The following is a 19,556-nucleotide window of genomic DNA, read 5'->3' as shown; positions in this document are numbered from 1 at the left end:
TCTTTCAGAATTTAACTCTCAAGAAAATAATATTTCATGAACAAAATGGTAAAAGGGCGATGGATAAAAAAAAGTCAACAAAAAAAGAGAGAAAAACAATTTAAAAATATAGAAAAAAAAGGAAGATAAAAATTATATAGCAAAACCCATTAAAGAGATGCTGTGAAAAAAATCAAATATTATTGTGTACTTTCACATGCTCAAGTAGACTAAATATATTTTTATGCCATTTGATGACATAAGGTAATATAAGGGATCAATCTTTCTTCAAATTATATCAAACTTTCAAATGATACAATTTAGTGGAAAACAAATATTAACAATCGATTAGATTAAAGTTTGAATTTTAATAAGTGATAACTATATCAAAAATTATCACCGCGCGAAGCGCGGTTAAATTCACTAGTATATATTACATCTAGAGAATAAAGGAGTGCATACATCTCGCACCAGAGCATTCAATAATTTGTCCCCAATTACTTCTCCCCTTTTAAATTGATATATCTATTAAGAAAATAATAATTGATATAGTGAGTTTATTATTTTAATTGAAATTGATTAATTAAAAATTTAAGATTTTCAAGAAATTCTACCCTTTTCAAAGTAATTAATTGAGGTATAATGGGTAAAAAGAATTTGTCCTTTCTTGCTTTGTCAAAATGGACAAATAATTAGGAACAACTAAAAAAGAAAATGTGAATAAGTAATTAGGGACAAAGAGAGTATCAATAGCACAAATTACATTTATATAAACATCATAATACATACCAAGCCAATTAAATGTGTACATATTTTCAGAATAGTAAATCATATATTCAAAATTATTTAGATCTAAAAGATAATTTTTCCCTTGCTCGTTCCATTCTTCATACTTCTAAATATGTGAAATTAATTACACATTTATTTATTTTGAGTAATGCAAAGAACAATATTTCTGTTCTTTGTAAAATATGTTACAAAGATAATAAACATTTCCGTTTCAAAACAAAAAAGGAGAGCTTCAGAAGAATGTGGATTAATAGACTTTAATGGTATTAACATTTACAATACGTTATTCAAATATCAATCTCCACATTGAAACTCCTCTTTGATAATCTTATATATGCATGGTGTTTTGTGAACAAGAACACAACAACACTACCAACATAAACAAAAAAAGAGAAAAGTTTTTTCCTCTTTTCTCCTATTCTTAGAATATTTTTGGGCAATTGGTTTTGAGCAACCTCCAAACTTATAGCCACGAGTGCCCGTGTTTGAGAGTAACTTGAAACCTTGGGGAGTGACCGGCTACTATGATTTGCACCAGAGTCGGACCGAAATTGTTATCAAGCATTGACTTGCCACGACACAGTGTTTGTGATAAGTTATTTACTCATTTATAATTTCAATCTAATATCAATATTGTAGTATTTTCCCAACAATTTGAAAACGATTTCCTAACATACAACGTTGAAAAATGTTTATTTCTTTGCACAAATCTTTTAATGATTCGTCAAAACTTGAGCCTTTAGATGGAAATAATTTTAAACGATGGTCACAAAAACTTAAAGTTTTCTTTGAACAATTAGAAGTTGATTATGTTTTATTTAAAGAACCTTATATGAATGGTTCTAACACCACTACTGATTCTAGCAATCTTATAACTGTTGATGATGTTGTTTAAAAGAAGTTTGAAAAGGATAACAAAATTGTTAGAGGACATTTGCTAAATCATAAGACTAATCCTTTATTTGATTTATTTTGAACCTATAAATCTGCCAAAGAAATATGCGATAGTTTAGAAAAGAAATATGGTGCTGATGATGCAGGAAACAAAAAATATGTAGTCGGTCAATGAATTAAATTTCAAAATGATTGATAATAAGCTAATAATAGAACAAGTTCATGAATATGAGAACTTGACTACTGATGTTTTCAACGAGGACATGAAGATATGTGAGATATTTCAGGCTAATGTTCTTTTTGAAAAATTTCCACCATCTTGAAGCGATTATCGAAATCAATTAAAACAGAAGAAAAAGAATTTAACTCTCTAAGAATTTATTAGTCATATGAGGAATGAAGAGGCAAATTGTCTCAAAGATAAAATGGAAGAAATTTCTTTTAATTCTTCTAAAGCTCATTTTGTTTAATCTTCTGGTATAATTGTGGAAGACAAGTTCAAAGGCAAAGAAAAGAAAGTTTAAATAAAGGAACATATGAAGAAGAAAAACGATTCAACAAGCCGGAGAGCCAAATTCAAAAATCTAAGGGTTCTTGTTTTGTTTGTGAAAAAGTTGGTCACAGGGCTGTCAAGTGCTATCAAAGAAAAGGCAGGACTCAAAGCAGAAAGGAAAAAGTGATGTCTAAGCTAATCTTACTGAGAGTAATGAAGTGATTGTTGTTATAGTCGTTGAGGCAAATCTAGTGGCTAACAAAATTGATTGGTTTTAGACACAGGCACCTCAAGGCATTTCTGTGCCAATAAGGAGTTATTCCATAACTTTGAGGAGTCCATTGATGAAGAGTATGTTTATATGGGTAACTCCACTAGTGCTGGAGTCACTACATCATTTTAGGCCTACGGCAACACCACTAAAGTGTAGCACAAACTAGCAAAAAGTGTGACCTTTGATAAAAGGCTACACTTTTGGACTTTCAGCAACACTTTTTAGGGGGTGGCCTAAAGTAGCGTAACCTTTGACATTAGGCAACACTTTATAAATGTTGCCATCTTTGGCAACACTTATAAAGCGTAACCAAATAGGTTTAAGGGCATGCTTTGTTGCAATGCATTGGCTACACCTATTTTACATTATACTACACTTGAAAGCGTTGCCTTTGCAGTGTATAGGTCACACTTCAAAAGTGTTGCCTTTTATTCGTCATCTAGAGCAACACTTATAAAGTGTAATTATATATCTCATCTAGAGCAACACTTATAAAGTGTAACTATATATCTCGTCTAGAGCAACACTTACAAAGTGTAATTTTCTACTTTTTCTAGCGCAACACTTACAAAGTGTAACTTTATATCTCATCTAGAGCAACACTTATAAGGTATAACTATATATCTCATCTAGAGCAACACTTACAAAGTGTAACTTTCTACCTTTTCTAAAGCAACACTTACTAAGTGTAACTTTATATCTCATCTAGAGCAACACTTATAAAATGTAACTTTAACATTCATCCTACAACAACACTTTCAAATTGCATATATTTAATATACATATATAATCACATAATTAAATCGAAGCTATATATTTTTAATAAACTTCGAGAATAATCTCTTGTACAACCAATACTTAGAAAGTGATTACTTAAAGATCTCTAATATCAATAAATTTAAAAAAATCAAATGATCCGTTCAAACGTATATGATAATAGTACAAAAAATCTTCATCGTTCACTACAATAGATCGAGTTTACTTTTGGTCAAAATTCAAATTCACTTGCCGGCATTTTCCGGTACATTCAAAATAAAATTATAAGTTAGTAAATTAAATGTGAAAGTGTATAATCGGAGAGTATTCAAGGTAAGCAAACCAATATAAATCAATATAGAACATTTATCTGTACATGAATTCTAGGTTACTGCCTCACTTATGGTGAGAAACTGTGGGAAATATTCTTCAGTGATGCCTCACTTATGGTGAGAAAATCTGGGAATATTCTTCCTTGTTTCCTTACCAACACAAAGATCTCAAGAGACTCCCACTTACTAAAAGATGATGCAGTTTCTGTATCTTTTAGTAAGGAAACGCCAGTAGCATGCAGTTACAAATTCAAAATCTAAAAGTAAAGGAAACCGCCAGTAGCAGTAGCAGTTAGTAAAGAGTTTACAACCTAAAATCTAAAAGTAACACCACATTTCAAATTCAACAAAATTTTAGGAGTAAGCCCCATCAGTTACAAATGCAGACACTGTCAAAATGCAGTAGCAGTAGCAGTTAGTATCAACAACTAGTCATGTTTTATATGATTCGAATCAACAAAAAAAAACAAGCAAGAAATAAACACCGAATCCACACCACATTCCCACAGAATGCTTGAATAAGTAACATGGAGATCACATAATAACCAAAAAAAAAAACTAGAAAATTTGGGGATTGAAATGCCTAACTCCAAAACAAATATAGCAAGAGAGGAAGAAAAGTCGCAACATGATCTCAAATAAGGAACACAATACTACAAAGAAATATGTTTTTGAATAAAGAAAGTCACTTGAGCTAATAAACTCAATATAATGAATATGTCAAGCAACATCATGTATACATCTGGTAGACAACATGTTTTCATGCCTAAATCTCAATAATCTGAATGAACTAAGAATATCAAAGATATTAGCAACAAATACTTTCAAATTCCTACTTTCTTTCATTATCACGTTGCAGTTGGGCCAGAAAATAATACTCACGCGTAACACAACAAATCTGAACCTGATGGTTATTGCTAAAGAATCACTTCACTCAACATGTTTAAGCAACTATAAACTGTGTGACCAATATCCCCTATTAAACAACACTACATCAAGGGTTATTTTCACAGATGATCAGAAAATTTTAAAGCAGTACTATAAAAGTTGCAAAAACTATTTAGGCATATCAAAGTATTTAAATCTGAACAAATGTCATGGCCAATGTTTTTCCTAGTCCAAAAATTATGGCCAAATGCTACTGAATTCCATTAGAAGGTCAAAGTCAATTGTATTTCCTGATTAATTCATACCAATAATTGGAAGCAGAAACTTGTTAAAGGAGACTTACAAGGACACTGTAATCGGTAACATTGCAAAGTGAGGTAGAAATAGAATCACTAGAAGTGAAAGTTCACCAAGGTGACCTAACATAATCATTGGCGAAATGCTCAAAAGGTACTGTGATAGTGTTACCACTATCATAGGCAAAGCTATGTGACTCGTCTCTCTCACACATTCAAGACAGTAAAATAAGTTCAAAATTTCTTTACCAAGAACACCAACTCAACTAGAAGAAAAACAATATGCTGACTATTAACAGAGAATGTAAAATACAAAATACCTTTTGAAGAACCAAATCATGAGCTGACCCCGAATAATATGGATGATTTGTTCCTCTTAAAGCTTGTGCTCTACTTGCATCAACAGGTGAAGCAATGTTAGATCCATCACACCCTGGTATATCTTGAAAATTCAATCCAGGGTTATTTTGCAGCAATTGAGTGAATAAATGTCGCATTTCTTCTCTCAATTCTTCCTTTATAGAAGTGATTTCATTGGCATACTTCTGTTTTAGATTGTTAATTTTCTCATCTTTCCTCAAAGAACTTGTTGTCACAGATCTACCATAGCACCTAAGTCGGACAGGCTGCTCCATTCCAAACACTTCCCTAAATGCATCATCAGCTGTTTCCCCAGAATTTTGGCGATTTTGAAGTTCAGCCTATTGATTAAAATTGACATCCATAGTGAATTGTCAGTAAAATTCAATGGATTCAAACTCCCCACAATATATAAATTTTAAGTCTGAATCAAATTCACTACTACTCCTCTTTAAAAAACTTATTATTGCAATTTGGATATCAGCCTGAATTTCCTTTTTCGTCTTGGTACGAGTTGCAATAAACATTTCAGGCTTTGATGGTTCTACGTTGTTGTCTTTGGCTGCACACTACAAATCATATTAAAAAAACATCAGTATGTTTTAATAAATTACAAAAAGATGAAATTCAAAGTTTTGTACAAATGTCAGCTAAGTATTACCAATGCCACGCGTATTCTTGCAAAATTTATAGGTCCAATTCGATGCCTCCACTTCTGTTTTTTCCTGTTTTGGGAATTCATCTCGCATATTGCCTATTAATAAACAAAAAGAGATAATTGAATTGATAAATAAAAAAGAATAGATAGGATGTAAAATATGTCGATGAGTAGAAATGCACTGTTTTAGCCTTACTTTAACAGTTGGGTGTTTCCAATACTCGATTAACTAGCGGAACTGATTATCTGGAATGCCATGGGGACGAATTGTTAGCATATCCTCAAGGGTACTGTTTTTATCAAAAAAATTCTTTTTATTTTTTGCTTGTGTCGCCTCCAAGCATCATGAAGACCAGTCATCAACCACTTCTTTCCTTCTTTTGGAATTAGAAATTTGGACTATGCAAAATAAAATATATTTAGCTTTAAGTTAAAATAAATAATAAAATATGCAATCTCAAGAGTGATTGGTCTTACATTGATATAATCCCACATGTGTTTTTTAGTATCCTTTGGCACCACATGCCAACTAGTGTACACAAGGCTGATGAATCTACGATTCCTTGCAATTGTTCCTTAAAGTTGCTTAATTGTGACACTATGTTATTAGTTGGTCCGATTTCTTATCCTTTATCAAATGTCACCTCCTTTATTTCTTCCAAATTTCTTGCATGAATATCCTTACATGTTGTTTGTCCTCGAACTTTTTTTGGCTTCGATATTCCTAGATTGATGTAATAGACAGGAAATAAAATACTTATTTTATAACGAGTACCATATCTTACAAGGGTTAAGACATACCATTTGTACTACAATCAATGTAATTTTCCTCTTCGACATCACATTTATCTCCACCGAGTTCTTCTTCATCCACAAGATCATCCAATCCTTTGTTTTGTTCATTAATTATAGGAGTATGCATAAATTCAGTTTTTTTTGTTGTGTGGTTATCACATTTTGTTTCATCATCTATGCGTATCCCTTGATTTTTTAGAAATTGATCAACAGTACTACCTGGTATGACCGGCTTCCTCTTTACCTGCTTGAAATTTGGTAGATCAAGAATATCATGTTCATTGTGTATTTGTTGCTTATCCAAAGACTGATCAATATTGGTGGCTGGTCGAACCAACTTCCTCTTCACCTGTTTGAAGTTGAGTATATCCTCAATATCATGTTGTACCTCGCCATTACCTAGTGTTGTTCAAGTCACATGTACTGAAGCATTAACACCTTCCTTGAATGACGTTTGAAACCTAGAGTTATTCATAGGATGTTTAATTCCTTTATATTGAATGGACTCTTCAAATTGAAATAACCTCTGTTTAATTTGTCTTTCCCTGCAAGCATATGTGAAGTTCTAATCTCTTCCCTTGAAGACGATTGAATTAGTGATTTGTGCCCCAACAATTTATTCTTTCCTTGTTGTGGAATCATATCCTTAGATTTCTTTCTTTTTTGTGGTATGGGTGCCTGCTCTTTCTTAGCTCTATAATTGTGTACATTTGCAAGTTGTTCTCTCTTAATCTTGAATTTGTTGGCCAATTCAGCACTTGATCGGTATTGCATATCAACATCCAGATTCTTCAATGGACTTTGAGCTTTGTTTGGATTCGAACCTTTTTTCTTTGTTATTGTTGATTGATTCATTCTTCTTGTTTTGTTTAGATCTCTTTCATTTCTTTCCCTAGGAAGTAAACCTACAAAATAATAAGATTCTTTAAATGAAAGAAGTAGCAGCAATATAATTTTTATATAAGATTGACAGATGGATAGCTTAGTATAGCAGATTGCAGCAGTTAGTTTCCAAAGTTTCTACAATTTCCAGTACTGTATAATATTGCTACAACTGAGTTTACAAAGCTTCTAGTACTGTAAACTGAGTCTATAACCTATACAGACACAATATCTTGGAGTTCCAAGAGCATTCATCATCAACAATTTACATCTTAATGAGTTCTTTATATAAGATTGACAGATGGATATCAACATGTTCCTATCTATGGAAATATCCATTTTGTATGCCTAAATAATTCAATGGACTACAGTGATAAGATTGAGGTGGCACATATTAGTTAATAAATTGTTGGTACTATTTAACATGCCATCATGGCTAACATGCTATATACTCATATTGAACCATACTTGAGGAGAATTAACGTGACGTCATACCTAAGATTTTGCTTCTGTTTTCACGAAGAGGTAGTACTTGTATCTTCCATCATATCTTTATGTTCCTTGAGAAAACATGCACAATAAATCCTACCTTTGGTCTCTTATAAGGGCCAGATGCAGAATTTGCAAAATGAAGCAACTTTCTTAGATGACAATGGTTCATTATTATGAAAATTACAAGCCAAACTTACATTGAGGAACAGAGTGAACAAGCTAGATTTTAATATATTTTTTGAAGTAGTAACTCCTTGTACGAATAAATCAATGGCTCGAAAAATAATATCTGAGAATATATCAGAAAATTTCATTGCAAAATTTTCTGGACATCGCAATACCTGTGGGGGAGGGGGGGACTTTAAAGTTATTTCAACTACAAATTTTATCACAAAAAGATGAAGAACAGTGGTTAAACCCTGATGCTGTCAGTTCATCCATCTTCTGCAACATCAATAAAGAACTAAAAGCAAGAAACTCTAGAGTAAGATGCATTATAATATTTTGCAGGTTCAAATCTCCTAAAGAGTTCTAAAACAAGTCTAAAACAAATGGAGGTAAAGTGGGGATTGGAACATGTCTATGGTTATATACAGAAACAAGCGACATTAAGTGGTAATGTATGATAAGCAAAATGATATGCAAATAGGATTCATTATTTGAAATTACTTTCTCATAGTCGACATATAGATAATCTCTCTACCTTTCAAAAAGTTAAGGGTAAGGTTGCGTATACAGTATACGCCACCCTCCCTAGACTCCACTCGATATGTTGTTGCTGTTATTGTTTATAGTTTTCATTAATATTGCATTATACAGGAAATTCTATGTTGGTATTAATAAAATTTCTAGTTACCAAAAAAAAAAGAGTTGTACCTCTTTCGGAGCAGCAACAAAACCCAAAGCGACTTCAGACTTCAAACTACAAAGGTCAGTCTTTTGCCTCTAATGCCTACTGCCTGATAGTAGAAGGAAACAAATAAGTATATAAATAACAAACAACCAAATAAATCAATAATAAACTAGAAGTACAGGTTCCTGATCAATAAAATAAAAGTAGATAAGAAGCCAACTTAAATTACTTAACCAAACAACAATTGGGCGCAGGAAAAAACAAACAGAATACTTAAACATTGTAGGGATCTAATCTTCAATACCACATATTAAAAATGTTAATATGTTTGTACCAAAACAACAATTAAATTGCAAAAACAGTAAGTTACCACTATATGATTATCACAACAATAATGAAACTAAAGGTGCGTCATCTTCAAACTCTTCTTCAGACTCATGTTCACACTCATTTTCTGACTCATCTTCAAACTCATCTGCGAACTCATCTTCATACTCATTTTCAGACTCATATTCAAACTCATCTACAGATTCATCTTCAAACTCCTTTTCATACTCGACTTCAAGTTGTTGAGTGACAAATTCCTCCGTAGGCACATCAATAATTGTTTCCGGTACATCTGTCCTTGTTAAACGTACTTCACCATTATCTTTTGGTATAGATGGTCCCATCAAATGTTTAGATGACTCGTTTTCATAACTTTATGGGACACTAGATTTAACCTCATCACCCATGTTAAATAAGTCTCTCGGAACAGTCTTCATATCATAATGTTTATCTTGATCATATGGGTCTTGCACATAGAAGCATTGGTGTACTTGAGATGCAAGCACAAAAGGCTCTTCCTGAGAGCATCTCTTCTTAAAATAGACATAAATAAGGCCATAAGAGTCATTTTCAACCTCATACCAATCACACTTAAATAGAACAACCTTAAAATGACCGTAATAGTCTAATTCTACAATATCAACTATTCTTCCATAATAAGTCAAATCTGCAGCAATCAGATTTTTATCCTTTGAGCTTGCAAAACTTGTAGGTGAGGCAATTAGTGTAACACCACTATTTTGTGTTTCACGCGTTGCATCACGCTGCCTAACATGGAATCTATATCCACTGATGAGATAACCAGAATATCTTTTTGCAACAAAATTTGGTCCTCTAGAGAATTGCTTTATCAAATTAGGCACATCCTCTTGCAAAGCACGAGTTTCAAACCATTGAGAGAAGTTTTGGCAATGATTCTTGGCCTTGCTCCATTTAGATAATCGTGGCTGATTATTAACCTCTTGCTCATGCTCTCTACACAACATGTACTTTTTTTTGTTAAATAATAAATAAAATAAGTTAAAAATTAATCATACAAACAACACACAATATTCAAATTAAGGTACCTAATATATTCTTGAATCTCGTCACAATTTCCCAATAAGTACGCATGTGCCTGACTTAGTGACTTGTCATATAAAATGATTGGATCAATTTTCTTTGCTCCTAAAGGAACTCCTCTATTAGAAAATAAACTCACAGTTTGTACATCACTTGGGTCACATTCATCATTATTTCGAGATCTTCTGTTGAATCTGGTGTGCACACCCCCATGCAGATATTTTGAGAATAAATTCATGCAATCTATTCCCACTCGTCTCTGCTATGCAACCTTCGGGAGAACGCCTAATTTGAATGTACCCATTTCTCTTTTAGTGGAATACATCCATCGATTTTGAACTGGACCTCCTAATCTCACTTCATTCACCAAATGAATAGGCAAATGAATCATGATATCAAAAAATGAAGGAGGGAAAATTTGCTCGAACTGATTTGTTGTTTCTATGATCTCTAAATCTAAGCAATCAATTTCCTCCAATGTGATTAATTTTTGACACAAACGATTGAAGAAGGAACTTAGACGAATCAAAGTAATAGCCACATGATTAGGAAGAATGTTCTTAATTGGTATTGGGAGCAAGTAATGCAACATGAAATGAGCATCGTGGGTTTTATAATTAGACACTTTTCTTTCATCCAAGTTGACACACCTAGATATATTGGAGGCACTACCATCTGGTATCTTGGCTGTCTTTAAAACTCCACAAAAGATTGATTTTTCTCCATTTGTCATTAAGAAGCACGCCTTTGCAAACTTCGTTCTCTTACTATCTTCTGTATCTTTTGGATGAGGTTTTTCCTGATTCCCATATCTTTCAAATCATACCGGGCTTTCGCATGATCTTTTGTTTTTCCAGAAATATCCAAAAGAGTTCCAAGTATGCTATCAACAATGTTCTTTTCTATGTGCATTACATCTAGGTTGTGGCGTAATAAGTTGTGCTGCCAATAAGGTAATTCAAAAAAAATTGACCTTCTTTTTCCATGGGCCATCATTTGATCTCTTTCTCTTCTTCTCAAACACATTTTCAAAATCATGTAAGCTATTAAGTACATCAATCCCCTTTAAGGGAGGTGGAGGAGGCCTGAATTTAGTTTTTCCATTGAAAGATCTTTTGTTAGATCTCCATGGATGATCCATGGGTAGAAAAATACGATGATCCATATAACACATTTTCCGACTATGTTTAAGATAGCGAGAATTAATGCCATATTTACAACAAGGGCAGACAAACTTTCCTTTTGTAGTCCAACCAGATAACATAGCATATGCAGGAAAGTCACTGATTGTCCATGTAAGAGCTACCCGCTTTTGAAAAATTTCATATCTTGAAGCATCATATGTTTCAATCCCAGAATTCCATAATAATTTTAACTCATTTATCAATGGTTGTAAATAAATATCAATGTCATTTCCAAGTGATCGTGACCCAGGTATGAGTAAAGAAAGTATAGAATATTCAAATTTCATGTACATTCAAGGTAGCAGATTATACACCATCAACATTATTGGCCATGTGCTATGTGATATTCTCATGGTTCGAAATGGATTAAATACATCACTTGACAAGCCAAGTCTCACATTGCGACAATCTAGTGCAAAATCTGGATGCAGCCTATCAAAGTCTTTCCATGTTATACCATCAGTGGGATGCCTTAACTTTCCATCTTTAGAACGGTCCTCTTCATGCCACCTCAAAGAATCTGCCGTCTTTGAGCACATAAATAGCCTTTTGAGTCTAGGAATTAACGGGAAGTGTCTCAAAGTCTTTGCTGAAACTCGATGTTGTTTCTTTGAAGGCTCAAGCTCACTATCAACTTTAGGTGATTGAATATATCGTGAAGCTCCACAAGTATGCCGAAATTCATCATCCTTATGATCATTCCTGAACAACATGCAATCATTGGGACATGCATGAATTTTCTCTTAATCAAGACCAAGATTCTTAACCATAGACTTGGTTTTATTGTAAGACGGAGGAACGTTCAACTCAGGCATTGCCTCTTTTAATAAATCTAAAAGAAAAGTGAATGATTCATTGCTCCATCTATGTAGACACTTCAACAAATATAGACGAAATGTGAATGATAATTTAGAGAATCGTGTACAACCATGATATAATTCTTGGTTTGCCTCTTAAACTAAGTTATATAATTTCTTGGCATCTTCATTTGGACCATCATAAACTCCTTGAGCCTGTGAAACATCTCTAAATTGATCATTCAACAACCCCTCGATATCATCACGTGAGTAATCCGTATGATCATCAACATTCGACTTGATATCCCATTCCCCGTGATTTATCCATTTAGTATAGCCTTTAACGAATCCATAGCATATAAGATGATCATATACTACATTCCTTCGTCCAACGAATATTACAACATTTTGCACATGAACACTGAATTTTCTCTCCTTGAGGATCTCCATAAGAGTAAGCAAAATCTAGAAATGATTCAACGCCATCAATATACTTTTTGATATACCTTGGTAAATCCATCCAATCCTTGGATGAGATATGTGAATTCCTAGAAGAAGATATGAATATTTAATCTTTGAGTAACAATTATAAAATACTTCACAAATCATATGTTATAAAAATATTTAATTATTTAATTTAAATGTTAAATTGTATTATTTTAATAAAAATGTAGCTGACTTTTTCATTTTCTTAAATTAATTCTTAATTAAAATATAAGCAAATAATTAAATGTTTGAAATGTGGAAAGATATATTTTAATTGTACATGTATATCCTACAATAATTACTGGCATATGAAAAGAGTGACCCCCCTCCATTTATCCGATTGATGCCACTGGTTTTGTTATAAGATGATAAAAGCTTCTTACGTAGTCATGACACTTTTGTTATGTCAAATCAATCGTTGAATCCTTCACAAATGTTTTTAAATGTTGATGATACTTTTAAGGAAAAAATAAGAAAAATTAATAGGAGAGACAAAATTAAGAAAGAAAGTAAATAAATAAAATTCAAAGAAAACATACATGGTAAGCTTACTGCAAATCAGTAGTAACAAGAGAAAAAAGATTCAGAATAGCCGTTGGAATCGCAGAAGCTCTGATTATCAACAAACTGAATGTCGAAGGCCTCTTAATCACAGAGATGTCAAATCATCAAACAATCTTCTCAATGATGGTTTTGAACCACATGTGTAATTTTCAATCTAACAGATAAATTTGTGATTATCTTATGATTAATTTGATTATATACATATATTTTATCTTATAAGTAGGTAATTAGTACACCAGAAGTATCCTTAAAACTTAAGATCATAAACACATTCGAACAATTGTATAGCTATAAGAACATGTTAGAAAGGATAAATGAGAGCAAAACGTTGTGTCCTTACCCAATAAGCAGCAGTAAAACCAGCTACAACAGAAATTGTGTTGTTCAGCGAGAAATTCTTCAACTCTTCATCGAGAAATCAGTCTAAAACAATATCATCATATTAATATATGTCCTTGTTTTTATCAATTTTCTGATGTACTTCTACATTCTCAATCTCAACATATCAATTAAATATAATGCATATTTTTTATATTCTTTGCATGAAAATAATGAGTTCATCAAGAACTTCATTATTCCCCTTAAGTATCCATAGGAGGGATTTCTGTTAAATGATTTAAGAAGATTCACACTGTTTTTAAATCAGTTTGCATTCCCCGAATAAGTGTTGTCAAGAAGTGTGGACCGATTAAAAAGAAATTCTCTTTTGTTTGGGAACAATGAGGGAAAGTGGTATCATTTGGTAGAATGGAAGACTGCACAATTACACAAGGAGGGTGATTTTTGAACTTACCACTGAGCCCATAACTTATCTTGGTTACTAGATTCTCAACTAAATATTTTTTACATATTTTTTCTATTTCCTGATATGAATAGTAGATTTATAGAAAGGAAACATGCAGCTATAATCTAGAACAATGAAATTAGAGTGGAAATGGATGAGTAAGGGTAAGAAAGGAGATACTTTCCAATACAATCAATCAATATGGGGGTCTCAGAGATAAAAGGAAACTGTGAGAAATATTCTTTAGTGATGCCTCACTTATGGTGAGAAACAGGGAACATACTCAGTTTTGAAAAGATATTTGGCTAGGACACACTCCTTTAATGAATGTTTTTCCAAACATTTTCCATGTTACATCTTATCAAGACTCAACCATGTCGCAGTACAGTGAAGAAAATATGTGGAAACTGATCCTAAGGAGAAATATTAATGACTGGGAGTTGGAAGAGGTTTTTAGCCGTATGGCTACCATTCAGACTAGTGCAATCAACAGCCGATGCAGGTTCAAACTTATCTGGAGACATAGCAGGGACGGATCCTACTCAGTTAAGGCATGCTACTTTCAACAAAGCTCTAAGAAGACCTCAACTGATCAATGTCCATGGAAATTAATCTGGAGAACTAAGTTGCCACCTAAATTTATTTGTTTCAGTTGGATTATTCTAAATACTATTGCTTGACACAGAAAAATTAGTTTCAGTTCGATTACCATTAAAGTAGGATGTTTGATTACTCTTTTGGTTGGGTTAATCTCTCTCATGTACTTAGTGTCGATTCTTACCTAGAATTTATCATCACTAATGTTAACTGCTTGGAAAACTTTTTTTTGCCTTTTTGGGAGCTAATATCTCTTTCTTTTGTAATATATGCATCTGCTTGATGCTTTGTTAATGACATCCTTCTTACTTCACAAAAAATATGTCTATGAAAATGTGTTGTCTTATGAGCATAGCTGTCATATAAAGTGGGAAGAAACACAAAATTTTATGAGCATATCTGGCATGTACAGTGGGGAAGAAAGACAGACCAGAACAATCCTCACAATAATTCTAAAAATTATAGACACCAACAAAATGGTCTCAAACTATTCTAATCTTCTCTGAGATGAGCAGTTAAGCAATCAAAAACTTTAGGTCTGTTATCAAAAGTAAAATCAAGTTTTTAACTATGTGCACTACTATTGTTACAGCAGCAACAACAAAAAACTAGTGTAACCCCACGAGTGAGATCTGGGGATACAAGCACATCCACAATGTAATCACACAAGTGGATTAAGTGGAGGGTATAGTTAATATGCACCAGAAACTTAACTTAGGTCTAGGGATACAACAACATACACAACATAATCACACAAGTGGAGTAAATGGAGGGTAGAGTTAAAATGAAATGGAAACTCAACTAACATATAAACAAACAATGTGCACTGGTAACCTAACTAATCTTATTGAAATAATCATATTATAGTCTAACAAACCTCATAAGAAGTACAAATAATCATATAACATAAGCATATACAAGACAACACAAAGATATAACCATGACACTAATAGAAACCTAAATTTTATGTTCATCGCCTCGTACACATATAATCACTCCATACTTAAAGTATTCATCTTTTGAAAAAGACAAAATTTGGTCAAAATCTCAGGATCCAATAATTTCAAACAAAATCAAACTTTGATACTTAAACATCCTATAAATAAAACAAGATAAATCAAAGCATCTCGACTCGGCAGTAACAACTCTGACCTTGTAAAACCTCACCTGCAGGAGACCCCATAATGAGACTACAAAGTGAATCTCTAGCAATCTTAATGTTCAAAAATGATCCCAATATATGTATCTTGCTATCTGCAATTACTATCCTAGTCTTCGTCGCATTTTCTATAGCAAATATCGTCTTTCCTCCTTTCCTAGACAATGTACCGATATCCCTAGACAAATTCTCACCTCTTCACATCTTCACATCCTTGATCTCGAGCGAATCCACTTATAACTCATCCAAACGACTCCACATATATCTCAAAATAATGACGATTAAGACATCAAATGCTAGACAGTAACACAGGTTAAGCGACATTCCAAGAGCAAGATCAGGAAGAGAAACAACAAAACAAAACTTTGAATTACAAGTAGGGGAATAATGACGATGAATACAAATACTCGAATCTTTAAAGCGATATTACATCAGACCCGCGAAAGTAACTAATTAAGAAACACATATCTTATATTGAATCAACATCAACTCAAAGATAAATCAAATAAAAAGAAACAAACTCATCACAACACCATTCAAACAGTCACAATATCACTCTTAAAATAGAAAGAAGAGGCGAAAAGAGTACTATGAGGAAAACAACATTACCTTTCTTTAGACAGTGAAATGGAATAGGACGAGCAGGGAAACGATCTTTCACCACGAAACTTGAACACTAACGGCGGATGAGAATCCGGGCAGAATTTCAGACTTGAACAAAAATTTTAAAAACTGATCTGTGAAACGAATTAGAAAATGTCATACTCTTATCGGCACTTGACTCTCCCTGCCGTGAATGTGTTTCTAAATATATCTTTTAACTATTTTCTTCAATTCATCTAAATGTTTTTGCTCAAAATAAATCCCAACTTTTTTTCATTCACTAACAGTGAAAAGAGGTTTATATAGGGAGGTTAATATACGAGTTACACTCTAAAAATTAACTGATGAAACTAAAATACAAGTCACACTCCCAAAAATTTTATAAAAACACATGAATATCAAAACCCTAAAGTTAAAATTTAGACTTTCAAATGAAATTTCTTACCTGATAAACCCAATTCCAACAAAATCCGTTTGAAATCGTGTTCTTCAGTGAGACACTTGAGAGAAAAGTGTGACAGAGAGACTAATTAGCTTCAGTTCATCATCATGTCAACAGCCCAACAGTATACATTTCTTCTATACACAAAACGAAAAATCAAACACTTCAACTAACAAGAAGACTGTTTTAGAACTACCACTTGACAAATTAAGTTTCGGAACAGAGAATTGCACTTACTCTTCAAGGAATCGTTCTTTAGAGAAGACAACTTGAGATATCAGTTCTTCGTGAGTTCAACTCTTCAGCTCAGTTCTTCGACTCTTCAGCTGGTATCGTAAAAGAGAACCAGTTCTTCAGCTTGTATCATGACTTCAATTTATCATCGATTTGGTTCTTCTGCTTGTATCGTGAGTCTTCAGCTTGTATCGAAAAAAGAAAAGCTGAAGAGGAAAATGAACTACTGATTGAAAGAGGAAACTGAAGTCAGAAAAGTTTTTTCATTTAATAATGTTTAATCTTTTTGGCCAATAAAAATGGGAGGGAGTGTTAATAATATTGGAGGGAATATAATATTTTAGTGAAATTTTTAAGGCAACATTTATAAAGTGTTGTTTTTTCAATTATAAAAATAGGACATTTTATAAGTGTGGTCATATATGTAAATAGGTGTTGCCAATTATATTATATTGTAACAACACTTATAAAGTGTACATTATACCATTAAAGAGTACACTTTTGAAGTGTTGCCAAAATTATCGTAGCTAAAAGATAAAAATTTTGGCTACGCTTTAAAAGCGTTCCCACAATTACTTTCGGCAACACTTTACAATTGTAGTCCAGAATAAGTGTGGCCATAAGCCTAAAATGGTGTAATGAGTTATGGGTAAAGGAAAGTTTTTACTTAAATTAACTTCTGGAAAGACATTATTCTTGAACAATATTTTGTATGTTCCCTCCCTCCATAGAAACTTAGTTTCCGGAGCACTTCTCAACAAAGTAGGTCTTAAACTTATTTTTGAAGCTGATAAAATGATTATTTCTCGTGGTGAAGACTTTGTTAGGAAGAGATATCTTAGTGGAGGCTTATTTGTACTGAACATTGTTCAAGAGATTGTCAATAGTGAAAGTATTTGAAATTCTGCTTATGTTGTTGAGTCTATTATTTGTCGCATGGTAGACTAGGTCATGTTAATATTTCTTGTATTAAAAGACCTAGAAAAATGGAATTAATTCCTATGATAAAAATTGATGAGTTTTCTAAGTGTCTTGTGTGTGTGGATGCAAAGCATGCCAAAAAACCTTTCAAATCTATTTAGTAGAAAAACTGAATTACTTGAACCAATACATATAGTAGATTTCAAGAACACTACTAGAAAAGGTGTAAAAAAGTAACATATCTGTTGTTGGTGACTTTTCTAGATACACTAAGGTATATCTTCTTAAGTCTAAAGATGAGGCTGAAAGCATGTTTGTTGAAATTCAAAGCAAAAGTGGAAAATCAATTAGATAGGAAAATCAAGAGATTTATATCTGATAACGGCGGTGAATACAACACTAAAAAACTAGAAGAGTTTTGTTAGAAAAATGGTATTATATATTAGGTTAGTGTTCCCTATACTCCCAAACAAAATGATGTAGCCGAACGGAAAAATAGAATCCTTAAAGAAATGATGAACTCTATGATTTTAAGCTCTGGTCTATCTGACAATATGTGGGGAGAACAAGTCTTGTCTGCATGTATATTCTTAATACAGTCCCGCATAATAAGTTAGACAATACCTCATATGAGTTGTGTAAAGGGTTTGCTCCTAACTTGAAATTTCTGAAAGTGTTTTGGTGTTTGGCTAAGGTTGGTCTACCTGATTTCAAACGAGTGTATGTAGGATCAAAGACTTCTGATACTTTCTTTATCAGTTATGCTCAAATTAGTGCTGCATATAGATTTATGTCTCTAAGTGACCATTCTATATGTGAATCTAGAGATGCAGAATTTTTTGAGCATATTTTTCCTTTAAAAATTAGTGTGTCAATTGATGTGCAAAACAATGCTTCTACATCTACTTCAGTTATTTCTCATGTTGTGCTTTCTTCGAGTGTTATTTCTAATGAGCATGAAAATGAACTTAGAAGAAGTAAAAGACGTAGAGTTAAGACTAGTTTTGGTGCTGATTTTATCACTACTTCTTAACTTAAAATTTTGATATTAGTAAATGATGAATTAGTGTCTATCTATTTAATAGAAGAAGACCCTAAGACTTATAATGAAGTAATGATATCAATAGATATTATATTTTGGAAAGAAGATATTAAAAGTGAATTAGTCTCTATAGTTTATAATTACATTAGGGACTTGTATGATTTACCTAAAGGTTGTAAACCCATAAGTAGCAAGTGGATATTTAAGAAGAAATTGAGACCTGATGGTACAATTGATAAATATAAAGCTAGACTTGTGATTCGAGGTTTAACCAAAAGAAAGGTGTTGATTACTTTGATACTTATTCTCATGTGACTAAAATAGTGACCATTAAGACTTTTATTGCTTTAGAAGCTATTCATGATTTAGTGGTATATCAAATGGATGTTAAAAAAACATTTCTAAATAGTGATTTTAAGGAAGAGATCTATATGACTCAATTTGAGGGTTTTGTGGTTCCAGGACAAGAGGATAAAGTATGCAAATTGAGAAAGTCCTTGTATAGGCCAAAACAAGCACCTAAGCAATGGTATGCAAAATTTAATATGACATTAGTGATAATGACTTTGTTGTAAATTCATCTGATGCATGTGTTTATTCTAAGATGATAGGT

At 32.6% G+C, this 19,556-nt stretch overlaps 2 long non-coding RNA genes across 2 annotated transcripts; both read right to left on the bottom strand.

Moving 5' to 3' along the window:
• Positions 1-5,030: 5,030 nt before the first annotated feature.
• On the bottom strand, positions 5,031-6,105 carry LOC114077529. Its single transcript, XR_003578782.1, has 3 exons — positions 5,916-6,105; positions 5,723-5,815; positions 5,031-5,630 (listed from the first exon to the last, which is right to left on the bottom strand). It is a non-coding gene; the product is annotated as an uncharacterized LOC114077529 (long non-coding RNA).
• Positions 6,106-16,329: 10,224 nt separating this feature from the next.
• Positions 16,330-17,224, bottom strand: LOC114077559. Its single transcript, XR_003578878.1, has 3 exons — positions 16,984-17,224; positions 16,750-16,883; positions 16,330-16,438 (listed from the first exon to the last, which is right to left on the bottom strand). It is a non-coding gene; the product is annotated as an uncharacterized LOC114077559 (long non-coding RNA).
• Positions 17,225-19,556: the final 2,332 nt, after the last annotated feature.

Source organism: Solanum pennellii, chromosome 6, assembly GCF_001406875.1.
Source record: "Solanum pennellii chromosome 6, SPENNV200".
NCBI classification, from domain to species: Eukaryota; Viridiplantae; Streptophyta; class Magnoliopsida; order Solanales; family Solanaceae; genus Solanum; species Solanum pennellii.
Note: the sequence above shows the minus strand (reverse complement) of the source record. Positions and strands in the feature narration are given on the sequence as shown.